This window comes from Pan paniscus, chromosome 14 (genome assembly GCF_029289425.2).
Source record: "Pan paniscus chromosome 14, NHGRI_mPanPan1-v2.0_pri, whole genome shotgun sequence".
Classification (NCBI taxonomy): domain Eukaryota; kingdom Metazoa; phylum Chordata; class Mammalia; order Primates; family Hominidae; genus Pan; species Pan paniscus.
In genome coordinates, this window is record NC_073263.2 from 92,239,562 (window position 1) to 92,254,893 (window position 15,332).

The following is a 15,332-nucleotide window of genomic DNA, read 5'->3' on the forward strand; positions in this document are numbered from 1 at the left end:
CTTAAAATAACCATTAAGTATAAAACAGAGAAAGAGAATGACAGAGAAATATTCAATAGACTCCACAAATGAAGAGTAATCATAATGTGTGTGTCTGTGTACACATATCCATTTTGAAGTAAATCGGTTGACGTGATATAATTTCTATTAAATGCCAATTAACTTTTTAGGGACTATATTCAAAACTTTCAATTTAAAAATATTTGATCATGAACTGCTATTCATATAAATATTAAAGGATGGTTTAAAAAGTGACAAAAGCATAAAAATAAATACAACTTTCTATTTTTGACAGATTTGAAGGGGATATGTACATATTTTTTTCATGTCAAGATTACCTAAAATTATCAAGTCATAAAATCCAAGTTTTCTTTTTAATTTATTTTTTTGTCTCTCAAATTTGTTATGTGATCTGTCGGGAAATTGTTGCTATCGATCGTGAAATCTCAGGGGGTATTAAGGTCTTTATAGGCATCATTTTCTGCCTGGTCTCTATTGACACCAAACAACTTAGCGATTGGTGGTCTCTCGGGGTCAAAGACTAGGGAAAGATCAATAAAAGCTGCAAACCATCTCATGTTGTTTTCACAGCGAATTCACAAGGTGAGAGAAAATAGAATGTGCCTCTCAACTGCTGACTTCTGTGTCTGGACTCAAAGCTCCACAGAAACAACATCATTTCAATACTTAAAATGAGAAAACCTTCAGATAACTATTTTTAAAATAAATAAACTTTATGGAAATATAATTGATATATAAAAGCATCTGCAGGTGAATAGAAAATGTGTTGAGTTTGGACATATGCATACACCGATGATACTATCACCACAATAGAGGTAATAAACATGTCCTCTACCTCCAAAGGTGTCCTTCTGCCACTTTGTGTGTGTGTGTGTGTGTGTTGTTTTGTTTGTAAGAACACTTAACATGCAATCTACTCTATTCCTTAAGTGCATGATACTATGTTGTTAACTATAGGTGCTATGTGGTACACAAATCTCTAGAGTTTATTCATCTTGCATAACTGAAACTTTACACCATTGACCAACAACTCCCCTTTCCCCTTCCAACCGCTGGCAATCACCATTCTATTCTCTGCTTCTATGAGTCTGACCATTTTAGACACCTCATACAAGTGGATTCATGCAGTATTTGTCCTTTTGTGAATGGCTTCTTTCATTTAGCATATTGTCCTTTAAGTTTATCCATGTTGTCACAAATAGGATTTCATTGTTTTTTCAATGCTGAACAATATTGCATTTTATGTAGATACCACATTTCCTTTATCCATTAATCTGTCAATGGACTTCTGTTTTTTTTCCTACCTTGGCTATTGTGAATAATGTTGCATTGAACATGAAAGTGCAAATGTGTCTTTGAGATCCTGATTTCAATCCTTTTGAATATATACCCAGAATTGGGATTGCTAGATCATAGGATACTTTTTTTTGATAAATCTTTATGCTACTCATAATGGCTGATTCATTTTACACTTACATCTACAGTGTTCAAATGTCCCAATTTTTCAGCATCCTTGGCAACACTTTTTATTTTTACTTTTATTATAGTCATCCTAACAGAGATGCAGTGATATCTAGTGGTTTTAATCTGAAATTCTCTGATGATTAGTAATGTTGAGTGTATTAGCCTGTTCTCACACTGCTAATAAAGACATACCCAAGACTCAGTAATTTATAAAGGAAAGAGGTTTAATTGATTCACAGTTCCACAGGGCTGGGGAGGCCTCAGGAAACTTACAATCGTGGCAGAAAGGGAAGCAAATACATCCTTCCTCACATGGTGGCAGCAAGGAGACGTGCTGATCAAAAGGGGGAAAAGCCCCTTATAAAACCATCAGATCTCATGAGAATTCACTCACTGTCATGAGAAAAGCAGCATGGGGGTAACCACCCCCATGATTCAATTACCTCCCACTGGGTCCCTCTCACAACACGTGGGAATTATGAGAACTACAATCCAAGGTGAGATTTGGGTGGGGACACAGCTGAACCATATCATTGAGTATGTTTTTTTATATACCTGATGAGCACTTCTATGACTTCTGTGGAGAAATATCTACTGAAGCCCTTTGTTCATTTTTTAATTGCATTGATTTTTGTTTTGTTTACTTGTGTGCTTGTTTACTATTGAGTTGGAGGTGTTTCTTAAATATTTTGGAGATTAAAACCTTATCAAATACATATGGTTTACAAATATTTACTCCCATTCTTCAGATTGCCTTTTCACTCTGTTGATTGTATCCTTTGAGGTGCAGAAGCTTTTTAGTTTGACATAGTCCCACTTGTGTATTTTTGCTTTTGTTGCCTTTGCTTTTGGGATCATATTTAAGAAATCATTGACAAGACCAATAAGCTTTTCCTCATTCTTTTTTTCTAGAATTTATACAGTTTGATGTCATATATTTAAGAATTTATACGGCTGGGCATGGTGGCTCATGCCTGTAATCCCAGCACTTTGGGAGGCCGAAGTGGGTGAATCACCTGAGGTCAGGAGTTTGAGACCAGTCTGACCAATATGATGAAACCCCGTCTCTACTAAAGATACAAAAATTAGCCAGGGGTGGTGGCGTGCTCCTGTAATCCCAGCTACTCACGAGGCTGAGACAGGAGAATCGCTTGAACCCAGGAGGTGTAGGTTGCAGAGAGCGGAGATTGCACCATTGCCCTCCAGCCTCGGAAACAAGAACAAAACTCCGTCTAAAAATAAAAATTAAAAAAAAGAATTTATACAATTTAATGTCTTATATTTTAGTCTGTTTCCAGTTGACTTCTGGAGATGGTGGAAAATAGGGGTCAAATTTCATTCTTTTGCATATGATTATCCAGTTTTCCCAACATCATTTGATGATGAGGTTGTCCTTTCCCCATTGTGTATTTCTTGGCACACTTGTCAATAATCAGTTGCCTGTATATCAGTGGGTTTTTTTTCTGTGTTCTCTATTCAGCTGCATTAATCTATATGTCCAACTTTATGTCAACAGCAAACTTTAAATTACTGTAGCTTTGTAATATAGTTTACAATTAGGAAGTGTGATGCTTCCAGGTTTGTTCTTCTTTCTCAAGATCATTGGCTATTTTGTGTCTTTTGTAGTTCCATATAAACTTTAGAATTTGTTTTGTATTTCTTTCTCAAGATCATTGGCTATTTTGTGTCTTTTGTAGTTCCATATAAACTTTAGAATTTGTTTTGCTATTTCTTTCCAAAAAATAATGACATTGGAATTTAGTGGGGACAGCGCTGAATCTGTAGATTGCTGTGGGTAGTATGGGCATTTTGACAATATTATATCTTCCAATCCATGAACATGGGTGGTCTTTCCATTTATTTGTATCTTTTAAAATTTCTTTTATCAATGTTTTGTAGTTTTCAGTGGATAATTTTTTCAAGCCCTTGGATAAGCATATTATTAAGTATTGTATTTTTATGCTATTGTAAATGGGATCATGTTCTTTATTTTTTTTGAATAGTCCATTGTTAGTTAAAAAAGACACAACATTATTTTGTATGCTCATTTTGAATTCTTCAATTTTACTGAGTTTATTTATTAGATCTAACAATTTTTTTAGTGATGTCTTCAGGGTTTTCTATATATAAGATCATATCATCTGCAAACAAAGACAGTCCTTCCATTCTGACTTAAATGCCTTTTTGTTTTTTTCGTTCCTAATTTCTCGGTTAAGACTTCCAGTACTATGTTGAATAGAAGCGGAGAGAGTGGACATCCTTGTCTTGTTCCCGATCTTAGGGGAAAAGCTCTAACTTTTCACTGTTGAGTATGATGTTAGCTGCGGGTCTGTCATATGTGGCCTTTATCATGTTGAGACACATTCCTTCTATACTTATTTTGTTAAATGTTTTTTATTGTGAAAGTGTATTAAATTTTGTCAAATGCTTTTTCTACACCTATTGAGATGACTGTAGGATTTTTTCCTTCATTCTGTGAGGGTTAGGGTTAGGGAAGCATAGGGTTAGGGTTAGAGTTAGGGAAAGGTATGTATATCCTTCACAGAAGGATAAAAATCCTATAGTCATTTCAATAGGTGTAAAAAAAAGCACTTGACAAAATTTATTACTCTTTCGTGATAAAAACACTCAACAGGCTGGGCGCGGTGGCTCACACCTGTAATCCCAGCACTTTGGGAGGCTGAGGTGGGCAGATCACGAGGTCAGGAGATCAAGACCATCTTGGCTAATGCAGTGAAACCCGATCTCTACTAAAAATACAAAAACTTAGCCAGGCATGGTGGCGGGCGCCTATAGTCCCAGCTATTCGGGAGGCTGAGGCAGGAGAATGGCATGGACCCAGGAGGCGGAGGTTGCAGTGAACCAAGATCAGACCACTCACTCCAGCCTGGACAACAGAGCAAGACTCCTTCAAAAAACAAACAAACAAAAACCGTAACAAACTAAGTATTGAAGGAATCTGTCTCAACAAAATAAAGGCGTTATGAAATTATGACATCTATTGATATGTGTGTGTCAAATCATCCTTGCATCCCAGGGATAAATCCCACTTCATCATGAATGATAGTTTTTACTGTGCTGTTGAATTCAGTTTGCTAGTATTTTTAAACAGTTTTTGCAACTATGTTTGTTGGTAATAATAGTCTGTAATTTTCTTATATTGTAGCACCCTTGCCTGGCTTTGGTATTAGGGTAATGCTGGTCTCCTCAAAAGTTTGAATATGTTCTCTTCACTTTTTTAGAAAACTTTGAGAAGGGTTAATATTGGGTCCTCTCTAAATGTTTGGTACAATTCAGCAGTAAAGCCACTCAGTCCTGGGCTTTCCTTTGATGGGAGACTATTTATTACTGATTCAATGTTCTTATTTGTAATTGGCCTGATCAGATTTTCTATTCTCTCCCATTTTAGTCTTTGTATGTTGTACATTTCTAGTAATTTATTTATTTCCTCTAGTTAACAAATTTGTTGGTTTATAATTGTTCATATTTTCTAGTATGATCCTTTGTATTTCTGTGGCATCAGTCATAATGTCTTCATTTTTCACTTCTAATTTTATTTGTCTTCTGCTTTTCTTAGCTACTTGCAATGATTAATACTGAGTGTCAACTTGACTGGATTGAAGGATACAAAGTATTAATCCTGGGTGTGTCAGTATGGGTGTTGCCAAAAGAGATTAACATTTGAGTCAATGGGCTGGGGAGGGCAGATCTACTCTTAATCCAGTGAGCACAATCTAATCGGCTTCCAGAAAATATAAAGGAGGCAGAAAACATGAAAAAGAGACACAGGTCCAGCCTCCCAGCCCACATCTTTCTCCCGTGTTGGATGCTTCCTGCCCTCGAACATCGGACTCCAAATTCTTCAGTTTTGGGATTTGGACTGGCTCTCCTTGCCCCTCAGCTTGTAGACAGGCTATTGTGGGACCTTGTGATTGTGAAAGTTAATACTTGATAAACTTACATATATATATATAAAATATATAATATATATATCTCAAGTATAATAGGATATATATATCCTATTATATATATCCTGTATATATATATATTCTATTAGTTCTATCCCTCTAAGAGAACCCTAATACACTAGTTTAGCTAAAGACTTGTCAATTCCATTAATCTTTCAAAAAAGCCAAATATTTCATTGATCTATTGCATTTTTTCTTCTGGTCTCTATTTTATTTCTGCCCTAATTGCTATATTTTCCTTCTTTTTGCTACCTTCAGGCTTTTTTCTTTTTTTATTTCCTCGAGGTGTAAAGTTAGCTTGTTTATTTAAGATCTTTTATCTTTCTTAATGTAGGCATTTATCACTATAAGTTTTCCGCTTAGTACCGCTTTTGCCACATCCCATAAGTTCTGTGTGTTGTAGTTTCCTTTTCATTTGTCTGAAGGTTGTTTAAAGTTTTATTTTACTTTTAATTGACACATAAGTGAAAAAGATATTTTTGTAGTAAAGTGTAATGTTTCCTTACATATATACAGTGAGTAATTCTCAAATCAGGGTATTTAGCAAATCCATCACCTCAAACATTTATCATTTTCTTCTAGTGAGAACAACCTGAAGATAATTTTTGTCTCTCTGCTGCACTCTAAAGGCTCTTATTCTCACTTGATCATTATTTACTTTTTTTGGTTGCTGCGGTGCTCTAAGTTTAAATTTTCTCTAATGACAGCTAGTGAGATACCTGAGCCAGATATGCCCAATAAACTAAATCAGTCAAAATTGTGTTATTTGTACTTACCAGTTTTAAAAATATAAGTAGTTCTCCCAGTAACCTCCTTCCTGTGATTGTATTTAAAAGAATAATTACATGTATCTCAAAAACGTATGCCCCAAACCATTCATGACAACATTACTTATACTAAAAGTTGGAAGCATTAAATTTCCAAAAGTAAGTCAGTATTTAATACATCGGGTTAAATCTACAAGATAAAATACTGTTAGTGAAACTACATTTAAATATACCGACAATATGTGAAAAGTAAAAAACTAAATCTACACAAACAAAAAAAACTATATATACCCCGTGGGTTACATTGATTTAAATGTGAATATTATCCATGTCTGTAAGTATGTATTGCTCTATCTCATCTCTTTCTATGCGGATGCCAAGACAGAGAATGACAGCAGTGGCTCTCTGTGGTTGAAGACAGTATTTAGTATCTTCTTTCTCTTTATGTTTATATATATGCTGTATTGGCTGCAATGTTGCCTAGACAAGGCATGTTCATGGAATAGATGAGCCACACATTACACTTCCATTCAGAGGAAAGAATGACACCTTACATTCTTCCCTCCTTCTACAACACACACAGCTATTTCTGATTCTGAGCAGGTGTGGCTTTTTCTGCCATTACCTTGAACGATAGGTGGCAGGGCTTTGTAACACCAGCACACAAATTGTTTTGGGCTCTTCATCACAAATACCTAAATATAAACTCTGGTCACTAGCAAAAATAAACCTGTATCCTGAATGTTTTCTAGTTAAAGCACACTTCATGTTCTGATTCAAGGAATTTCTAAATGTCTTTGCAGTGTGAATCCACTCAATAAGAAATCATATGGAACAACCTGCAAATTTAACTTTGAAGATAGAGACAGCAAAATATATCACTACAATCTCAGCACTAGGAAATGCTACCTTAAATAAAGGCACTATTGATTTTTAGATAATCTATACTATGCTGTTCAAGGATATTACTTTCTTAATCAAAAGAACCATAATTTTTGTGTATTTTACTAAGAAAATAGAACAGTTAATTTTACAGACTTTCTGGATGTATGTAAATATACAAAAGAGACTAAATTTTAAGTGTGATTTATTTGGACATTTTGATGTATGTATATATAATTGTATATACATTCCTGAATGATTATATTTATGTATTTATATATACATACATTAGTTTAAGGTATGACTGTAATATATCTATATAAATTTAATGTCCTCTTTCGTATAGTATTTAATCTACCCATGCTATGGAAAATCTTTCAATTTCAGAAGTGAATGCTTTGACAGTATAACTGTGTAAGAACAAATAGGTATTATAATATAATACACCTTCTATGACTACTTTTGCCTGTGGCTTCCATCTTTGCAAGATTTCAAGTTTGAGATTCTACCTTTTATCAATATGATTTGATGTAAGTTGGCTCCAGACTATCTCCCTTGACAAGCTAGTTTCATTTAGATATATTTATTTTATTGGCAACACCATTGTAAGCCCAGGATAAATAATATCCCATAATCATTAATTTATTTGACTACCTTTGTCTTCAGTCTGTGAAGTCTGTGAGTTTCTTAACAGGAAAATTCCTCTTATTTTTCATCTTTCTGTCCGCAGATGGTGGCACCATCCCATGAGCTGAGTAAATTGGCAGTTATGAGTGGGAACAGCAGATGGGACACTTAAGTCGATAGAGAGAAAACCTGTGCTAGTGGAGCTTACATTCTAGTAGACGGACGTAGACAATAAGTGCATACATAAAAGTGATTCTAGCAGAGAGTGATCAATGTTATGAAATGAAAGCAAGTTGATGTAATAGAAAATTAATGATTGTGTAGATGAGGGTCATGAGGTTATTTAGATATGGTGATGGGGTAACTTCTGGTAGCTAGGCTTAATTTCAACCAGCAGCTGAAAACTGAGAAGAGACAGGTCTTACAGAGAATTAGAGGGTGGACTGTGCGAAGCGAAGAGTGAAGATTTTTGAGCCAGAAATGAGTATGATACATTCTAGGGGAAAAAAGATCAGTGTGACTAATATAACACAAGGAAGGGGGAGACTGATTTCAGTTGGATTCCAATTGAACAGAATTTAAGATTTTTAAGAACAAAAAATACAATATTAATGTTAATGATTAGTAAAAGTTATAATGGAGGCTCCTTTTGTTAATTCGGAATAGATCCATTGTAGCAATGTAAATGTTTGGTTAGATCAAGGGCAGGGCAGGCTGACCGTATAGGGCTAAGCTTCGTATGTATTCCTAATTACTTTTGGACCAATTAGCTGCAGATAAAAATTAACCTGTTTCATATCATAATTATTTCTGGCAACTGCTTTTAGGAAGATGATCCATTACTTAGTTTAGGTATTATATTTATTCTATTTCCTGAAACATCACATTTTATCATCACTGACCTGAAGTCACTGATTCTATATCACTTTGTATCAACAAAACACCCAATCAAGTTTTCCATGCTTGTTGGGTTTAAAACATTTTCACATAATTTAGAGAAGTATGTATTTTTTTTTTGTATCACGTACATAAAGCCTACTTCCCTAACTCACTGGGGGAAGGATAAAGTCAAGTGTATTCCCTTCCGTGTTGGGGGGTATATTTGTTCTTGTTTCAAATCATCTAAATTCTAAAGCTCATTGTACGCTACAGATCTTGTTTCTATGGTTACCTTGAAAAAGAAGAATGCATGTTACTATACACAAACCCACTATTTCAAGAATGACCAAATAGGGGAAGAAACCACACATGCATTTCCATTATTTGTAACCTAAGTCAGCACAAGATTAGAGAAACAAAAAATAGAGTAGGAAGTTAAAGTCAAACATGAAAAAATAAAATGAAACAACAAAAGAGAAAAAATGTGTACAGAAATTTTTGAGCACAAAAGTAAATAATTATCCTCTTCAAGGACAAAAGCACGCTCTACCTGTGTGCATGTGTACGTGTATGTTTTAAAATTATAGTTTAATAAAACAGTAATGAGTTTTAAGGGTGATCTTCTACAGTATTAACCTGAATAAAAGGTTAAAATTTGCTTTTCTATTCTACTATTAGGATAATAATAAATTCCCACTAATTGTTATTTCAAAGGTGATCAGCAATTATAGAAAGGGAAAAGAAATAATCATAAAACAAATAGAAAAATGTGTGAATGTCTGAAGTACTTTTGGCAAAAATATATATATATACATAATATAGTTTCTACCCTAAGGAAGATTATCATGCATTTGTATTTGAAGAATTAAAATGAACTTACATGACATATGAGATATTAAGGTATGAGTAGATGAGAAAATGTACAAGAGAAGAGCTAAAAGGGAGCTTTAATAAGTTAGGTAGACACACCTCAGTCATGTGCCACAGAGCATTTTAAAAATATTTTTAAATCTGTTATTACAAACAGTGTCTGTATCAAGTGCTGGAGAATATGTGGACAATAGGAACCAGCATTCTCTTCTGTCAGGAGTATGAACCAAAGTAGCCAATCCAGAGTACAATCTGACATTGCTCAAAGAAATTGAGACTGCACATTCCCTATGACCCAGCAATTCACGTTTGAAAGAAGATATGAATGCAGCACTGTTTATATTAATGGGAAGCTGGAACAGCTTCCTGTATTTCAGGTAAGTAGATAAGTTAAATACAATTTTATGGTATACTCTTCAGCAGTTTGGTAGGTAAGAAGATGCATATTTACTTTTGTGAATAATTTTGAGTATAAGTTAAGAAAATGAATGTTTCTATGATATGATACTTTGCATAAAATAAATACACATGTACACATATCTATGGGCACTTATAAAACTTTTTCTAAAGGTAGCCTTGGTGGGAAAGGAGATGAGGAAAAGATAAGTGGGGATACAAGGAACAGAGAAACCTTAAATGTATAATGATGTTGAACCATGAAAAAGGAGACTAATCCAGTCAACTCTCTAAACATTTTCAATGGAGTTAAAAGAAAAAAGAACCAGTAATAGTGATAAATATACCATGTATGTCTTCAATTTTTGAAACTCAACTATTATAAAGAATCATTCCAATAGCACCAAGGAGATTTCAATATCTGAATTAGAAGAATTGATTGAACCTTCAAGTAATCTTATTAACTAAGAAACCTAGTAGCTGTTAGATTTTAGCAATTTTCTTAGCAAAGTTTATTAGACATTTAATGTATTTATTACATTTCTTTATAACCCACATCAAAAATTGCTATGTTTAGTTCCAAAAAATAAAATATAAAGATTAGTAACCCTAGGATTTAAGCACATCGAATATTCTTAGACTGACTGAGAACATGTAAAAAATATCCTATACGATCAGATCCACTATAAAACAACTACGATCTTTATTTCTATCTATTTTCTAAAAATCTCCCTTGTTTTCTAAGCAAAGAAGTAATTTGCTAGAAAGGAAATAATGTTCTAGTCTGGAATATTTTTATTTCAGTGCCAAACCTAGCAATGTTAAGATATGAAGGCAACTTGACTATTTACATCAGTTCTGTAAGCAAATTACTCAAACTAATTGTTTCTGTATTAGTGCTGCTTTGAATTTCACTAAGACCAAAGAAGAATTGGTGTATATGGAATTCTGAAAGCCAGGCCTTGTGGTAGGTACTGGAGCAACAATAACAACAAAATAAAACCCCTACCTTCCAGGACCTTATGGCTTAATGAAGAAGACCAATTAGAGAGCAGTTGTTTTCAACATAGTGTTCCTGTACCATAAGGAGACAAAATGCAGGATTCTATCTAAAAACTCAAGGTCTCAGATTACCCTGGCTTTCTTTGAGAGAAAGAGACACTATGCTAAAACCTGAAGAATCAGTTTAGTTTTCTCAGATGATGAAAGGAACAAACGTATTCCTAAAAAAGGGAAAATAAAATAATCAGTAAATGTACACAGGCAAGTATGTACACATACTAAATACTTTAGTATGGCAGGAATATAGTATTCAGACTTGTAATTTGCATGAAATGAAGGAAAAGAGGTAAGCAGAACGCTTTTCAAGGGTTTTAAATCACTACGAGATGAGGGCTTTACATTAGAGACAATGAAAGTCACTTAAGTATGACCCTGGCATGATTAAATTGCGCATCAAAAAAATAAACTTTCGATATGAAAACTTAATAGGAGGGAGATTTGTTAGGAGATACGAAAATCTGTTAAAACAAGCATGCATATCCTATGTAAAAACAAATGAACATTAAAAGAAAAAACTATGGAGAAAGAAAAAAGATAGGGGTTTGCAAAGACTTAAGGGGGAACGAGGCATGAATACGTGGGGCACAGAATATTTTTAGGGCAGTAAAATTATTTCGTATGATGTATGATACTATAGAGATGAATACACATCATTATACATTTGTTGAAACCCATTAGATGTACAACACTAAGAGTGAACACTAATGTAAACTATGGACTTTGGGTGATAGTGATATATCAATACAGGATCATCAGTTGTAACAAATGTGCCACTCAGGTGGGGGATGTTGGCAATGGGGGAGGTCATGCAGAAGGAAGCCTGGGAGTATATGGGAACTCTCTGTACTTTCTACTCAATTTTGTTGTGAACCTAAACTGCTCTGAAAATAAAGTTAAATAATTAAAAAAATAAAACATGGATTTAGTAGACATGTAATAAAAAGAGGACATATTTGAGAGTCAGTAAGAATGAGGAATGAACAGAAATTGTAGAAGGATTAGATACAGGAGAACACAGGAGAAGAGGAAGTGAAAGTAGCATCCTGGTTTCTAACTTAAGGGTATGAAGTAAAGTGTGGTAACATTTAATAGTACATGGAATAGAGGAGAACCAAGCGAGGGTGGGAGGTGTGTGAGCAATGATCATTTATGACCCTACTGAATCTGGGGAACTCATTTGACACTGCAGTATAGATGGCTGGAAAGAGATAGACAGAGGCAGAGACCACTAACCTGAGGCCATGGCCCCAGGAAAGCAAGCTCCAACAAGTAGGCACTTTCACAGTGTCTGGACTTAGCATTACATAGGCTAGTCATGTAACACAGCTTTATGCTATGACAGTGATATCGGTAGTAGATATTATCTCTTGCTTCCACCTACTTTAGGTCATCTGGATGTCAGAAAAGTTCATCAATAGGGTCTCCGCCTCTTTCTGCCACCACTTTCCAGCCATCTTTGCTGCAATGTCACATGTGCTCCCCAGATTCAGTAGATGGCCACCTCTAACAAGGCAGGCTTATTAGTAGAACCCGTATAACAAAACAGTAAGAGTAAGCCAAAGTGGAGGAAAAGATTTATAGGGAAAATAATTGATAAAAATTACCCTGCTTTTTATCAGAAAGAAATTGAATTAAAATAAAATGAAAAAAGTCTGCTCCATCTCTATGGCAACAAAAGGATGGTTACTGAAAACTACTATGCTATGTGTGTTACTTCTGTTTGGTTTGTGTGTGTGTGTCTGTGTGTGTCTCTGTGTGTGTGTGTGTGTGTGTGTTCTTAACTGAGCACTGGGTATCTATTTACTGTTAAGAGCCTAATTCCATAAACATCATTTTATTAATACAAAATTAGGCTTTTTTTTTAATCAAGAAAAAAATGCATTTGGGTAAATGTGATTTTAGAAAAGGTCATTTAGTAAAAGAATTGGCATGTGCAGAGCTCTTACCACTGAGGAGAATGAATTAGAATTCAATGACCTACTTTCAAACTTGCTCTCATGGCGAGGAATCCAATATCATTCTGAAGGCTTGTGAAAAAGTTGAGAAGATGACCTTTGAAAACATGAGCCTAGGAAGGACCTAAGAAACAAAATCCACCTCTGTAGAAGGCATGAGATTTTTACATTTTGGCTTTCATAGCCAAAATGATGATGATAATGAATAATAATTGAAGTCCTGCATGTTGTGAGGTAGGCAAACTGCAGTGGTGGAGCCAAGTCAAGAGTGGAGAAGCTTCTGGGAGGACACGCTCTTTATGAAGGACCAAATCTTCACTTCCCCTATGCAGGAAAGGAGAAAACCTAAGTTCACTAAAACTATAAATATTCTTCCTTATATGTGGATAATTCTGAAATTACCTGACTGTATTAGTCAGGGTTTGCCTAAGAAACAGAACCAATAGAATGTGTATAGCTAGATACATGTCTTTATCTATCTATCTGTCTGTCTGTCTGTCTGTCTGTCTATCTATCTATCTATCTATCTGGAAATTTTAAGGAATTGGTATACGTTATAATGGAAGCTGGCAATTCCAGATTCTGCAGGGTCGGTGGCAGACTGGAGACCCAGGGAAGAGCTGATTTTGTTGCAGTTCAAGTATGAAGTTAATCTTCCAACAGAATCCTCTTTTCCTGGGAGTATAGTCTTTTTTTCTCTTAAGGCCTTCAACTGATTGGTTGAGGCCTACCCACATTATGGAGTACAATTTGCTTGACTCAAGGTCTACTGATTTCAATATTAATCTCATCTAACAACCCCTTCACAGAAACATCTAGAATAATATTTGACCAAATATCTGGGTGCCATGGCCTAGCCAAGGTGCACATAAAATTAAACACCACACTGATATTTTTCCAAAATTTGTGAATTTATGTCTCAGTTTAATAAAGTGGCCTTTGATATTGGGCACAAGAGGCGAATGGCCAAGGAAAAGCAAATGTGCTTTGCCACACTTTCTTCTAGACGCCTACTGATATATGGAGCAAGTCTAATAGATAATAGTGCCAAATGGGGCCAGCAGAAGAGAGGGAGGGAGGGAAAGATAATGCAGGCTGCACACATGCCAGAGATTAGGAAAACAAGTTTTCTAATTTCCCTACAAGTTATGAAGCAGCTGGAGTCTGTCGTCTTCTAGCTAATACTGAAAAAAGACCTTTGCCTCTAAAAGTACTTCAAATATATCTAAGATTCCAACTCTCTCCCTGTCTTTAGGGTAGTAATAAAGACTAAATAAGTAGTGTCTGAATCTATGGCAGATATCAATGAAATATCAAAAATCTTTGCATGCCCGTATAACCCAGATTTGTGACTTCTAAGAAAATGTATCTCTTTGCTAATCTCATTCATATCTGGTCTTCAAGAATATAACCTTGGAAGTTGACATTTGGATTTATAAACATAGTGTTCTGTTATGTCTAGAAATGCTGTCCCTACAGTTAGTTCTAAAGCCATCCAAATGTGGCTTATGTGAAACCAATCTCAGGGAGTGTAGTTTTAAGATGATGTACTCAGTCAGTCAGAGAAAATATGACTTACTATATTTTGAAAGAGCTCAAATATTTTATAGTCCAAGGATCATTTCTCAGTCAGATGTTACATCAATCGTAAGGTATACTCGAGTAATTATCTTCCCATCTTCAAATCTACTTTTTGTGAAACTACCTCTTTTCCTCCAGCCAACAACCCCCAGCCTATATGAGATCATAGGCTATGAATCCTGAGCTAGCAGTTATCCCCAAAAGTTAGCAGTTTGGACCATGGGTAAGGTCTCTGTTCTTATATTTTCCAGGGCATGGCAGATGGGCTTGGTCATGAAAACCCCTTACCAGAGAACATGAGTCCGTGGCTCTAAAAACAACTACAACCCAAGTACAGACACAAAGAGCCTAGTATGAAGTCAGTTGCACAGACGCAGCCCTGGTATATAGTGGACTCACAGCCTCTTGTTTCTAATAATTTCCCAGAACACCCATGTGGTAAGCTTTTAGGTGGAACTGGTTATGATAATCTGGAGTGAAGTTTAGAGTTTGAGTAAGAAATGAAGTAGTGAATGAGCAATGGCAGCAGCAGCAAGTTCTGTGCTTCCCTCAGCTGATTTCCATTCATGGGACCTGTTATGTTAGGTAGACCCACTCTGGGGCTGCTTTCCATCATTCATGCCCTGTCACGCAGGCTGACACCAGATACTTTGATATGGTGAAGAAGGACCTATTTAGGTAAATGAAATTCCCAAAGGTTTATGAATGGACTCTAGAAGGGGAGGAGATCTTGTCCCCAAATCTTTCATTTGCATATCCTGCTAAACTTACCTGTCATTAACAGTATTCTATCAATCCTGTTAATGTTGTAAATGTTTAGCGTTCTAAGGTATATATTGGTAAGTTCTGACAACACTGCT